The sequence below is a fragment of the Mesitornis unicolor genome, unplaced genomic scaffold, assembly GCF_000695765.1.
Source record: "Mesitornis unicolor isolate BGI_N332 unplaced genomic scaffold, ASM69576v1 scaffold8463, whole genome shotgun sequence".
Taxonomy (NCBI): Eukaryota; Metazoa; Chordata; class Aves; order Mesitornithiformes; family Mesitornithidae; genus Mesitornis; species Mesitornis unicolor.
Window position 1 is genome coordinate 1 of NW_010176650.1, and position 14,358 is coordinate 14,358.

The window sequence follows — 14,358 nt, forward strand, 5'->3', positions numbered from 1 at the left end:
GGCCGGGTTGCGCGCCCCCTCAGCGCCTCCCCTTCGCTCTGCCGAAGCCTCGGCCTCGGAGCCGGTGGTGGCCCGGCACGCACGTACCGAAGAGGCTTTCGACGTATGGAATCCATACCGTGGGCAGGACGCGCTTCGTAATGGGCTCATGCAGGCCCTGGCATGAGCGCTCTCGGTTACGCGGCTGCCGAAGGCATTCGCACGAAACAGGCTTTAGCGTTTTATTACCCTGAACTGCGAGGCGACGGTTTGTTCTGGGGAATTTTCGTCTTATAAGGAAAACAACAGAAAAAACCCCAACAAACACAAAACCAAAGGGTTTTGGCTCCCTTCTTTGGGCTGTGGCAAAACTTTGCGGGATGTTGTGAAGTGAATGATGTTTGAAAGCTCATCCTTGATTCATCTGTGCTGCGCAAACCATTTGATACGTGGTCAGGAAGTGGAGTTGACCAACGCTGGTTTTCACCTGGTGATGTCATCTACTGCAATTTGCCGGAGTCCGGTAAAATTTGCATCACTTTAAGGCAGTTTGAGAGCAGTAGCAGTTGCATAAAGAATGGAAAAAAGCAAAACAAAGAGAACAACATGAGCACTATTGATGAGTTCACAGTATTTTTTTGAACATACTGAAATCACCAGTTTATTTTAAAATGCAGCTTTGCTTTGTGAAGGTGTTCTTGTTTTCTAAAATGACGATAAGTGTTACAAAAATAGCGTTTGAACAGAAAGTATTGTCTCCAACCTCCTGCCTGGAACAACAATCTGTGAGAGTCAGGCTGGGTCGTTCCTTGCTCTTATCTGTCCTGCAAAACGCGTTATTTTGATAGCTATCCCATCTGCTTAAAGGAATTTGTACCACAGTGGTGCTGCAGCTGAGCCATTTGTATGAGTGCCAAGGCATTTTTGTTTAAGCATTAAAAAACCGAAAAGTTTTGTTTTATTTTTCTGTTTTTACTAAAGGTTTTGTTATTTCTGGAAATAAAAATCTCTTCTTAGATAGAGGGGTGCTTAGCAGTCACTGTCACTTCTGTTACCTGGCTTCTCTATCTGGGCCTTCTGGGATGTGTGACTAGGACAAATGTAAATATTTGTGAAGGGTTTCCAGTGTGTGTGTGTGTGTGTGTCTACTGCATAGTGACTTCCCCCCTCCCCGCTCTGTAAGTGGATATTTGCTCAGGAAAGGGAAAACAATTTTTCAACAATATGGTTTTTGTGTATAAAGCTGCAAACATGGCAGGGTTTGGTACATCACCAGAAACTACTTTTAACTCTCTTCTGGAAACCTGAGATTTTAAATATCCAGAAATATCCTTGGTGTTACATTGCCTTGAAACAGCTTTCTGCCAAACTTTCAACTTCGGTACTTTGCAGTCTGCTTTTGAGCTGTCAGTGAAAATAAAGACTTACATTCTGAGCTTGCATAGGCGTTGTGAGCTACTTGTTGCTATTAAAAACTTGTACATGTCATAGACAAATCTAAAATGAATTTGAAAAGATACCAGTTTTTTTCTGGCCTAATCACTGATTTCAGCTGTCAGTGCACACTGCTTACAGTTCTTGGATGTTCAGTTGAAATCATGTGTTATAAAACTACTTTTTTCTCTCTTTTTTTTTCCTATGTGTTGTGTTTATATGTTAATGAAACCAATTGTCATTAACAGCACAAGTTAAAGTAGAAAAGAAATAGCTGAGAGCAGTAATAGGTAGTGTAGTCAAGACTTGAACAGAGATTTCATTGACTTCTCTTTTTATTTGTTCTTCCTTTGTTTTCTGTCTGGATTTGTTGTTTTCCCACTCTTTCACATACAGTCTCTTCACATCTCTGACTTACCTGTTCACTTTTTTTCTCTTTACATCTCATGCCCTTGTAGAAATGATTGTCGTTAGGAATTGGCCCTGTTGGATTTGTTTCCAGGTTCTGGGGTATGTTCAGAAGTAGACTTCTGTATGTCCTGCATTACAAAACTACCCCATCCCATTTCGGGTTGGGTTTCTTGTGTTTTGGCTTTTATTTTTTTCCCATCTTGATGACAAGTGGGTGTTTGTGTTGGTGTTTTTTTTCTGCCAATTTTTTATGATGGGCTTATATGCTCCTTATAGTCTGTCTCTTCGTAAAAAGCAGTCTATGATGTTTTTTCCCCTCTTGATGACAAGTGGATGTTTGTGTTGGTGGTTTTTTTCCTGCCAATTTTTTATGATGGGCTTATATGCTCCTTATAGTCTGTCTCTTCGTAAAAAGCAGTCTATGATGTGCTGCCCTTTCTGCTTCCTGTGTATTTGGCAAAACATGATGAGAGTAAGGGAATCTAAATGAGATTGTTACACTTATTAAAAGCAGTAACCTGATACTTGTATTGTCAAATCCTGTGATTTTCAAAATACTGTGCCCTGGATCAAAACGTGAAGACTGACAAGTGTCAGTACTATTTCCACTGTTCGTTTTTTATCAGATCTTCCCTCACTACCTATGCTAAAGCACTTTGCCTTCTTAAGAAGTCTGTTAGTGCTTCCTCAACCATCTCCATCAAATCAGCTGATGTGCCACACAGCTAATGACAGGGCAGCAAAAGGATATGCTGATGATGCATCACCTTGTGCACGTTGAGTGGTTTCAGAAGTTGACTGGCATGGTGGAGGTGGAGGGGACTCTGCAGAGGAGGAAGAGCAGTTGGGTGGCCAGACAGGCTCTGTGTTCTGTCATGTGTGTCCTGAGCCCTGCATTTTTAGGACAAAATAGAAGGCTCTTGCCTCAGTGGTTGTCTAATGTCTGCTCCAGTGTGTCAGAGATGTCCTCTCCAAGAGGCTTTTGTACCTTGGCACTTGATTCCCTTTTCTCCCTCTGCAAAATGTGTGCATATTCAACAAGAAACTTATTCCTTGCCTTGATTTCTTGAGAAGCTTTCCATTTTGTGTCCTTATGGCGCTCTATTTCTTATTGTCCCACCCATATAAAAAAGACTCATATTGGAACAGTACCTTCAAATGGAAGCAGGAAATCTCTGCTTAGTTTTTTACTCTGTGCTTGGACGAGAATTGTTGCAACTGCGTGAGGGGTGGAGGTGTTTTCATAGTGACAATTTAGGTGTTGCAGTAGTTGTTACTGAGAGAAGACAGTCGCTTGCCCTGGTTCACCGAGTTTCTTTAGTGTGCTGACTACGTTACAGTGTGTGTATGGTGTTGCATAAATGTTTCAATTTTTTGGTAATGTTTTAGCTGTTCAACTTGTGTGGTGGGGCTGAATTTTGGCAGGAGTTTATGTTCAGTTTTGGAGTGAGCTTAAACAGAAAAACCCCTCAGCTCTCTTGATTCCATTTTACCCAAGTTTAATAGCTTTCCAATGTGTTTTTTTGGGAACCTGGTCTAAAATTATTCTTTGTCAGCTCTGAAGGGTTTTTTATGTTCTTTACACGGAATCATTTTGCAAGCATACATGTATCTGTCAACGCTGTTGTGATCCGTGTTTGCATATAGCATTTCAGAAATGTAGTGGAAAGTGAGATACTCTTTCAGCTGATTCAGAAACTCACTGGCATGGAATAATCTAGAGAGCTCACATGTGCAAATTCCCTGAATTAGATTACTTATCCTTGATGCTGGCTTGTATCTCCCGTAAGCCATTTATCACTTGATTTTTGTAAAAAAAAAATCAATATTACAGTTGCTGCTTTCCATTGGTTACTTGTCTTTTTCTTTCTGTGGAAATCATCAAAAATAGGTGACATAAGACAAATGTAATATGTTCTTTCCAGAATTTGATGGTTGCTTTAGTGGAAAACTAGTTTCGTTTCCATGCTGCTTCTTCAGAGATTAGAGATAGACTAAGTGATTTCAAAGTGGGCTTCATGTAAAGTTGAATGTGAGGTGAAAGGGAAGAAGAATTTCTGTGTTGAGTTCTCACCTCTATAAAAGAGGCAGTTGTGTATATACTTCTAAATTTTTTAAGCATTAAAAATGTCTTGTGTGCTCTCCTTTGATTTCATTGCTAAATATGTGTAATGAAGCTGATGGGTTTTGTGATCACTTGCAAGTTGATAGTTTACTACTTGTGTGTCTGTAAAGGGTTTTTTTGAGCCAGTTTTTTAAATTAAACAAGCTTCAGATCTCAGCTCACTTAGCTGATAAGCATTATTTTGAAGCTTCAGTTTGATTGTACTCTTGCTGTAGGATTGCTTTAGAATAGAGAGCTGCTTAGCCTTTAATTAGTGGTACTTCATAATTGAGTAGGGAACAGTCTGTGTCAGTTCCCATCCACCTTCGTTCCTGTGACATTTGCTCTTTGCTCTGTATTGTGACTTGACTTCCTAAGTAGCTCAAAGGTGAGTTATCATTTGATGTGTAATTTAACTGACTGCTTTATAGAAAGAAAAAGCAATTGTGTGCCAGGGAGGATGCAAGAGAGCAGCTTTTGGCGTAGGCAGTGCTGCTGCTGCTGCTCATGGAGTAAATGTCTCCAGCAGTTGGGAAACTTCCAAAGTTCATGGGGTGGGAACCTCTTCTTCTTGTACCTGCCTCAGAGGATTGCTGGGTGAAACGTGGGAGCAGAGCTTTCTCTCAGCCTCCTTCCTGCTTCTTCCTTTAATGTTTATACCCTCCCAAGGGCTCACTTACCAGTTGGTCAAGTCACTTGCAAAATCAATTCATAAATAGAGTTATGAACAGAGATGAAGGGAGTGGGGAGGAGCGATGACTTGCACTTCATTTCTCTCAAATGGCTTGTTTTCTTGTGTATTAAATGTTTGGAAAATCAGTTAAGCTTTGGTGTCTCTAGAAGAGTTGGGCTTAGTTGGATCAGTTGTTGCTTCCTGAACAGCTGAAGTTACGTGTAGGTGCAGAACTCATTCTGGCCTGAGGAGCAGCTGGTGTAACTTTCTCCTCTGGTGTCATACTTTCTAGTTCTCTGTTCCATGTTGACTTTTGAGAAGAGCAGTTTTCCAAAGAAAAGGTTTTAATTTTCCTGGCTTGCTTTATTCTTATTCAGTTTCTAATTGGTGGATCTGTTTTCTCCATCAGTGTGGCCTGTAGCCTGTGAAGGGCAGCAGTTTCCAATATACAGAGTTGAAGTAAAAAATCACTGGTTTAAGTTGAAATAAAATCTAATTACAAGTCATTCGTTGCTCTGAGTGCTTAATTTATTAATCTAATTATTTGGATTACTTAGCTAATAATTTCTTAAATTTTTTTAGAGGAGGCACTTGTTTACTGTCTGCAACCTTTAAAACAGCAGGGCTCTGAATTACTTAGTCTGCAGACGTTACCTCAGCAACAAAACAGCACTCTTTGGTGGCAGTTTTTCTTAAGTTTTAAAACAGATTGATTCCTTTTTAACCGAGTTTAATTTCAGAGTTATTTGTTTGTAATCGAAACTCTTGAAGATAAAATCAGAAGAGTTTTGCAATGAGTTTAGATAATGAGTGCTTAATATAGCTTGCTTCAGCTTCTGGGATGGAGCTATACATAGTGAAAATAGTAAACTTGAACTCCTTTTTATGGGCATCGTACGTACCGGTGGTCACACTGATATTTACATACCAGATTGAATAACTGTTCTTGTAACAGCGGACAAAATACAGTCATTTCAACTAATGTGCTGTGTCTGTGATGTGTGCAAAGTTAGTTGCAGCAGTTATTTGCATACATCTGGATTTGGACCTATTTTTAGGTGGTTTTTCACGCGTTTGGAAAGTTCTGCTTGCAGTCTGTACGAACTCATTTAAAGACTTGAGTCATACCGCTTCAGTTCTGGCAATGTTATATTAGAAACCAAATTGAAATTTCTAGCTTTGGGAAGTTGTAGGTTAATATAGATTGCTGTATTGACTGTCAAAGTTGGTGTGATCTTAGGTCCGGTACTGTTTGGCATATGATGGTTTTGAAGGATTAGAACGTATGAAATCTAGTTTCAATGTTCTTTTTGGTCTCTCTGCAGAATATGTCAAGGTAGATTTTGCAGGTTACTTATGTGCATTTATCAAACAAACTTTTAAACTTAAAAATGGCAGCAGAAGAATATTATAGCAAAAGATGCCTTATTAATAATGTTCTCCTAAAGTGATTGTTGGTTGGGTTTTGTTTTGTTTTTTTAAAGGGTGGGGAGGGAAGAAAGTATGATATAAGTACAGGTGGAAGAAGAGCTGACATAGGAAGTAGCCTGCTCAAAATTTGTGTGTGGTAAACTTTGTATCCATAAACTTTGTATCCAGCATTAATGTGACAAATCATAGCAACTAATAAGATTATCCTGCAAAAATCAACCTTTATTCTGTAGTCAGTAGTTTTGAATATTGTTTTTACAGGCCAGGCATAATTTTTAATACTTCAAATACCAGTTGTGTTTGGAAATGTGTTGTCCCCTCCAACAGTTGTGACATTGCTCACAACTGAGTGGTGAGAGGAAAAATGTATGGCAGTAGCATCATCAGGTGTTAGTCTGAGTAACATGAATTGTGGTGTCTAAGCCTTCACAGAAGTTTTCAGTGACTTGTAAAGATGGGCTCATAACTTGGTAACTTCTTGGATTCCTGATATTAAATTGCGTTTTTTCCTTCTGTCCTTTTTTTGTGAGAGCAATTTTTGGTGGCTGCACTGCAGGTATGGCACTGTGCTACGTTTAAGGAGGTGGCCTCATCAGGATGGCAGGGTTATGTCTCATGTGGACAGAGGCAAAAAGCAGCAGACTTGAGGCCACTTTTGGTCTGATTTGTTTGACAGCACTGAAGATGAACCCAAACGTCTTTCCCTGCCATTGCCAGTGGAGGACTTGACAAGCCCAACTGTCAAGGCATCAGCAAAGCAAGGAGGGATATTTAGCTTATTCAAGTGTAGATATCAGTGGGTGATTTTCTGGGTGGTCAGCAGCCTTCTTAAGTCTTCAACATGTGTTCTACAGACAGGGACTCTGGTAAAAAGGCAGCTGCAGTAGCAGTTCATGGTGTGGTGATTTGTGGAGCACGTTGGTGGCAAGAGCCTCTTGAAGGCAGCTGAAGCAGCTCATGAAAAGAGAGTTTGATCTGATAAATTTACAGCCTTTTATCAGCCCTGTTGCTGTTGTCAAACTGAAATCTGTTTAACCGTGCCTGGATTAGGCAGGCCAGCCCCACAGCCCTACACCAGCCTTCATAAAGGGAAAAGCTGATGTCATAAAGAGACAGTTCTAATGGCGGAGAAGGTGAGCGAAAGTCCCGTTCAACACGGTGCGAGTACAACTTTACACACTCGTACCTCGGCAGCTAGGCTTTTTTTGCAAGATAGCATTTTTCCTGTAGCTCTGAATATAGAGTTAGGCCTCAGTTCTAACTCTCAAAAAGTTTGTGCAGGTTTTGTTGTGGGAGCAGATCTGTTGAGCTTTTGGAGAAAGACCTGTAGCAGGGGAGCCTGATTTGGCGTAAGCTGCGCCATCCCCTGCTCCCTTTCCCTCTCATCCCAGGTAAGCAGCACGAGGTTGCAAATCAGAGCAGTGGGTTCTGCAGGTTCGGCTGCTGGAAAGGCAGTGGGGTTGGTGTTGCAGAGGAAGAAGTGGTTATTGCTGAGTAATCTTTTCTTGTGAGGCATCAAATGAAATGGTTCTGTGGAAATTGAAAGCTACAGAAATCTTTTAATGCTTAAAGTAATTCTAAAGAAATAACCTTTGTGAGGAAAAGATGTGAGTGCTGTGTTTTGGTCTTGGGACTTACTCTTTCTAATCCATAATTTTAAAAGCTTATAGGTGCTGACTTTGCTCAACTTTTCTGTCTAGAGATACTTTGAAAATTTTCTTCTGTCTTGAGCAAGTAAGACTGCTTTAAGTAGGAAAAGTCATAGGAAACTGCAAATATTTGAACCACTTTTGTGGTGGGAAAAATGGATCTTAAGGGTATTAATTTGGAATTGTTCTTAAAGCCAAAAATATAAGCAGAACAATTAAAAGCTGGATGGTTTTGAAACAAGAGTTGGACTCTGTAACTCTTATGGGTCCCTTCCAACTCAAGATACTTTGTGAACTTTTAGAGTTTTCTTTTTTACCTCTGTGGAGATGAACATGTTATAGCTGCAGTCCAAGACTGAAATGTCATGTTTTACTTGCCTTGATGGCTTTCGTTCATTCTTTACATAGCTACACTTTCAGAAATTCCTACTTCATATTCACCAAAGCAAGTGAATGTGCAGCTTTACCTCCTGACCTACCTGTCTGTCTTGGGATATTGTCTCATTGGCTGTTGTAGATGAAATTTAATACTCAGTCCATTGAAATTTAGTTCACTTTCAAGACTGTTTGGTTGAACTGGCATCAAATGCAGTTTTGTCCTCTGGCAGAACTGAATTTTGGAGTTTAGAAATCATGTGTAGTTTTTTCTCAGTTTCCCAGTTTATGAGGACCGGTTGTTTTTTTTTTGCACAAAGTATGTTGCTCTCTGACTGGTTCGGTAAGAGGCACAGAACAGACCAGAGATGAGCCGTACCTCTGAAAATTTCTGTGAAGGTGCGGCTGTGTGCGCAGATGTGCCCACTGTTTGCTATGGTTAGATAACAAGGCAACGACTGAATGATCAAAACCCCCTCCTGATAACATCTGGGAGTCTGAGTTTTTGGCTGCTGTAAGCAGTTGTGTCATTTCAGTGTGAACTTTCCAGGTGATAACGATCTGCAGAGGTTAATGAGGAGAGCCTTGTGCTGCTGCTGCTCTGTACTGCTTCTCCAGCAAATGAAAGCACCTCTCTCCAGAGAGTATAATCCAGTGCTTTTCACAAATCTTATGAATTTAAAAAGAAAATGAAAAAATCCCACAAAACAAAACACCCCGAATGAACTACATCTGGTGGAGAAAGATATTTTTTTGTTACCATTGAAGTCACCATTCTGTTGGCTGATACGGATATTTCTGTTCCACGTGCAGAAACAAAAGTCAAGATTAACATTTTTCAATTTGGTGAACTCGTGTGTGTAACTGAAGTATTCGGGGAAAAAATGTCTTCATTTAATATATTTTCACATGCCAGCGATTTGTTTGAGTAAGAGTAATGGAGTGAAACTAAGGAGGGGAAGAGATCACTTTGGCTGTGTACCAGGGAAAAAACCCAATAGCAATAGATAATTTGAATAGAATAGCTTCCCAAGAGGAGGAATCATGGTGGAAATACCCATCTTTTGGGCCCCATAAAACTGGACTGGGCAATGAAATTGAAATATGCTGTAAGAAATAATCTTGCATTTCTTCTCCAGGGAAATACATAGATGACTCCTGCAGGGAATGGTCTAGGTTATCTAATAAGGAATGCAATAGGTTTTTACATTACAGGACAATAATGCAAGGCTGATGCTGAGGGATTTTTGTTAATAAGCTTGGCTGATGTAAACTAGACAGCTAGAGTTCAAGCTCTGCTGGGCAATAGGCTTCCTCTCAGCTGAAGTAAAATTCAACTCTATCTTTCAAAGGCTTAGGGTGGGAAAGAACATTCAGAGAAAAGCCTGAAAATTACATGTGCTCAGCTTTACAGTTTTACAACTAATAGTATAAGCTTGCTAATTTTGGGCTGCTGACTTCAGTGTTACCAGTTACAGCTACACCACCGTTCTCCTGAAATGTTGGGCATTTCACACGTGCTGGGTTTTGCCTTGCTGGGACTCTTCTAGAATCACCTCAAGGATGTGCTTTTACATTCTGGAGTCTTCACTGCAGCTATTTTAAGATGTCTCTGACCCCAGCTGCTGGAGTTTACTGTCCCTGGAGCAGGGTGATGGGATGTATATGTAGTTGCTCAGCTGTCACGATCCAGTCCAGGGTAGTATATTTTTCTCACTGGAGAGGATTATGCATTGGCTGGTGCTGCGGGTGCTGGAGTGTGGGTGTTTCTCCTGGCTGGGTTGTAGCTTTCAGCAGAGCTGGGGATGGCAAGGGTGAGATTTTAAGTGTGAAACATGTAGGAACAGCCAGAGCTTATGATTTAAGCCCCAAAACTGGTTTAGGTTTTTGTAGACTTCGTTGCTATCGTGTGGTTCCAGAGCAAACATACTTAAATAAGCATTTTTTAATACTAAGTTCTAAGAAAGCCCGTCACTCTTCTTTTCACAGTTACAGACCTTTCATTTCTTCAGTGTTGTAGGGTTTTCCTGTGTGTGGCCCAACTGCTGTTCCCTTCTGCTTGCCCTGAAAAGGAAACATTTTATATATTAGAAGTACTGCAAATAATGTAAAATGTGGCATACCCTCACCCTATAGTTTTTCTAACTTAGTGAGATGGATTTCTATAATTGCATTTTTTTAAGTATTAATACCATTCACTCTAATGTTGCAGTGATAGATAGGGATTAAATTCAATAAATACTAAACACTGTATTTAAAGTTTTTGGGTTTATCTTGAGTCTGTCTTCAGAGAAGCAAATGATGATACTGCACAAATTGGAAAACTGCCTAAGCTTAATAGACCTTTCAAATGTCTGTTATTGTGTGGTGTATCATCCCACAGAAAATTTAGCTTAGTAGTTAGCTATATAGGAAACACACAGCAGTTCTTTCAGAAAGATTGATCCTGAAGAGATGCAAGTCCAGCTAATTAAGGAACAGTCCTGTCCTTTACCAAGTTCAGATTTTTTTCTTTTGGACTAGTAAAGTCTTAAGAATTTCTGTAAGCATAGTTGGCTTACAAGACAAGCTCTGAAACAACAAAAGTAATAGTAGATTTCTCTCTTCAACTGGATTTTTTTTTAAGTTGCTGAGATTTGGCGAGAAAGATAATGTCTCTTGTGTGGATTTGAGCAGCATTCAAGCGAGTTTAATCAGCCAGAGGATTTTCATCCCACTGGATAAGCACGATCCAGGTGATAGGTGGCTGTTACACAAATCCTTTTGTGACTGAGGAGAAAGGGACTTGGCTTTTTTGGCTCTTCAATGGTTTGGGCTTTGTAAGTTGATGCTACCTAGAGCTGCACAAGTCAGCTGGAGCATTGCTTCAGATGGAGTAATTTAGTCTTGGACCTTCAAGTGTCTTTCAGTTCAGACTTAACTATTTTGATCTGGTTTGTTTCCTTTCTTTAGCTTGATATATTTGTTCTCTCACCCAAGACCTAAGATATTGAACCTTAAAGCAGTTCAATATTTCTCCCAAGAATTTGCTTCCTCAGTAATTTAAAAAACAAACCAAATGGATTCCTTGACTGACAAACACTGATAGATAGTATTAGATATAATACTAATATTACTTATATAATGCTATAGAATACTTTTATCCACTGATGATCATTTAATGAGAGGAAATGAAATCAGTATCTCTGTAGCTAGAGCATATTTATTTTGAATAGGGTTTTGGAAGCTGATTTTATTGAATGGAAGGCTTATTCACTTTAGATTTTTTTAAAACACTTGAACTTTTGGCTGTACAATTAGACAAAGTATATTTGGTTTCTGAATTATGGAATTACTAGGAATAAAAAGTTGGAGGAACGGAGTGTTATTTGCCAGTTAACCTTCAGAAGGTGTTCTCTTATTTCAGCCAGTGATGAAATATCAATGTTTCTAAAGGAAAGAAAAAAGTTAATTCATAACAGCTTTGCATTTCTTAAAATGTTCAGCCCTGAGCAGGAAAAGGCTGTCACCATTCAAATGGAATATGCAATATATGCACATGGAAGGTGTTGGTATGGTCATTTATTAGGCTTTTCTTAGAAATTGCTGAATGTTATTAATATTGGTCACTCTTAGTAAGTTACTCGAGCTTTTACATTAGCTGTTAAATACTTGAAGTGGTTTGTTGGGTAGAGGTGTTTGATGTTTCAAGCAGGACCAAGCTCTGTCTCTCTTTCCAAGGTATTGTTGGGACTGTGCCATCATGGTTTTTGGAAGTGCACCATGGCATTGCTGTTAAATAATGCTTTGTTACACAGTTTCTGGACAGGACAGGAGAATAAGTCCATGCTGTACCAAAATAAGTCCTGTTCAGTTATATCATGTGATGAGATGATGTAAATCCTATGATGTGCTAAAATATGGCCAGCCCGCAAGGGAAACACTGATCCTGGTGACTCAAGCCTTAGAAAGAGGGCGTAGCGTAGCGAAGAGGGTAAGTCTGGTTCACAATGCACTTCTCACTTCTGAGGGAGCAGGGTAAGGTCACTGATTTGCCTGGTGAGCTGATCTGTGGGTTAGGTTCTGGCAGGCTGCGTTTGACTTCTGGGGTGTGTTGGATACCCTGCAGAAGGCAGTTTAGCCATTCTTGGCAGTAGTTTGACTGTAATACCTTCTTGAAATAACAAAGATAAAACACTGGTTAACATGCACACCTGCTTGTATGCACCTGTTCTGCTATTATTATTCTGTGAGAACTATTAGGATATAGTTGTTAGCTTCTTGGATGCAAGAGCTGGCAAAACATCATGTTAACACTTAGGGCCATTCTTCAAATACATTTATGAAGTGTTTTGCCGATTTATTATTGGGGAAATAGAGAATTCCTCTTTGCGTTCATATACACGTGGTACTTTCTTAATGAGCTAGTCATTTTTTCAGTGAAAAAGCTGAGGTGAATCCAACACAAGATGTAAGAGACTGGGAATGTGTTCTTGTCTAGGTCTAAGAGATTGAAAAGTAACTTTATTCACAGTAATGTTGACAAACACTCAATTTCTGGGAAGGGAAACAAGGTAGTGAAAGGTCTGATGAAATTCATGTTCTATTGGTGTATGAAGTAGCTTTGAATCTTTAGATCCCTTCTTAAAAGTTAAGAAAATGGGGAGCTGATAAAGCTTTTGAAATTTAATGTAAATAATTCTTATGGCAGGTAGCCTATGCTTTCTTTACACTCTTTGTGCAGGTAATTAATAAGTTTCAGGTGGCTTGAAGTTTAACACAAATATTTGAATAAGAAAGTACTTCTGGATTCCTAAGTAAAATGTGCTTTGAGAAGTCACTTTTTTCGTGTTCTCTCTGCCTACGAGCCCACTACTGCTCTGTAAGTACTACTGAGCTCTGTGAAGATCCCAAGTTAATAGAGACTGATCTATCTGGTAGAGTGATTAGCAGGTGAAACCAATACCTTCCTTCGGAGACCAGTAGAAGAAGTGATAAGCCCATCATGTTTGAGGTCTGGAAGTACAGGTTAAATAAAATACCTTTAAGCTTTTCTTCTGTAATGAAGAAAAACATCTGAGTGAAATCATCCCTGACTGCTGCACCACATTCACTAATCACTTCATTTAAAAAAACTAAACAAATAAGAGAGGTCCTTGACACCCTTTAAAAGTGCATCTCATTTCACTTTTGAAAGCCAGAAACCTCTTTTGGTGGTAATTTGCAAAGGTGATGTTGACATCCATTAAAACTTGTTTTGCTGTTCCCAGTGCAGGTTTCCTCTGGTCAGAAACTTTAGTCTGGCAGAGTGGCCACGCTGTCTGGTTTGTTAAGCCATGTCCAGACAGGTATGGCATTGCCTGAAAACTCTGAGGCATTACCTGATAATGTCCTGTCACCTCTGATGTTCATGATAGCCTGCAAAAGAATAAATGCAGGCTCTAGCATGAAAATGATCCCTCTGAGCTGTTCCATCCTGCAGAAACAGGCCTGTCCTCCTGCACGCCATTGATTTTAATTCCACCCAGTCATTCTCCAACTGGTTTTGTGAACTGCAGCTCTGTCTGTTCCAACCATTTGATCTTACAGGCGGCGATGAGGGTTTGGTACCTGAAAAACCTTCAGTCTGCCCATGCGAAGTCCACTTTGCTCTGGTCAGTATCAGGGGCTGCACAAAGTAAGACAAGCAGTGGCCCACTCAGTCTGCGTGTCAGCCTGGGGACTGAAAACATCCTTGCTTCCCCAAACACCTCTGCCTTTGAAGCTCGTGTTCTCTTTCGCCTTACAGTTTTGGAAAATATCCCCGTGTCCCCACCCAAATCCTGATTAATGGGTTAAGTAAAGTGAGGGGCGTATCAGCAGTACTGCTGAACTGTTTCCCTGCTGTTCTCTGACAGCCTTTTGGTATGTCTTAACAGAGCATCTGATGCTCTGTTTATTCACTCTGTGGTGTTCAGTTTGCTGTTGGTTGGTTTCTTCCTTTTTAAAAAAATTACGATCCAGGCATGTTTAAAAATAAGAAAGATTGCTTCTCAGTGGAGGCTTCCAAGTTAGATATCAGGCTGTTCAAAGTTACTGCATTCTTTCAGTTTTCCCAATCTAAAAATTTGATGGGCTTAGTAAATCCATGCCAAAAAAAAAAAAAGGGAGCTACAAATCTGGTCCCCAGAGATGTATTGGGAGCTCATGAAAATCAGTTGTCTGGTCCTAATGCTGTAATGGGAAAGTTTACAAAAAGCTGAAGCTATTCAGAAGGACCTGAAAAGTGTACTTACGTGAAATCATGGCTTCTGTCAGAACCCAAAATAAATAATAAAAGCCAT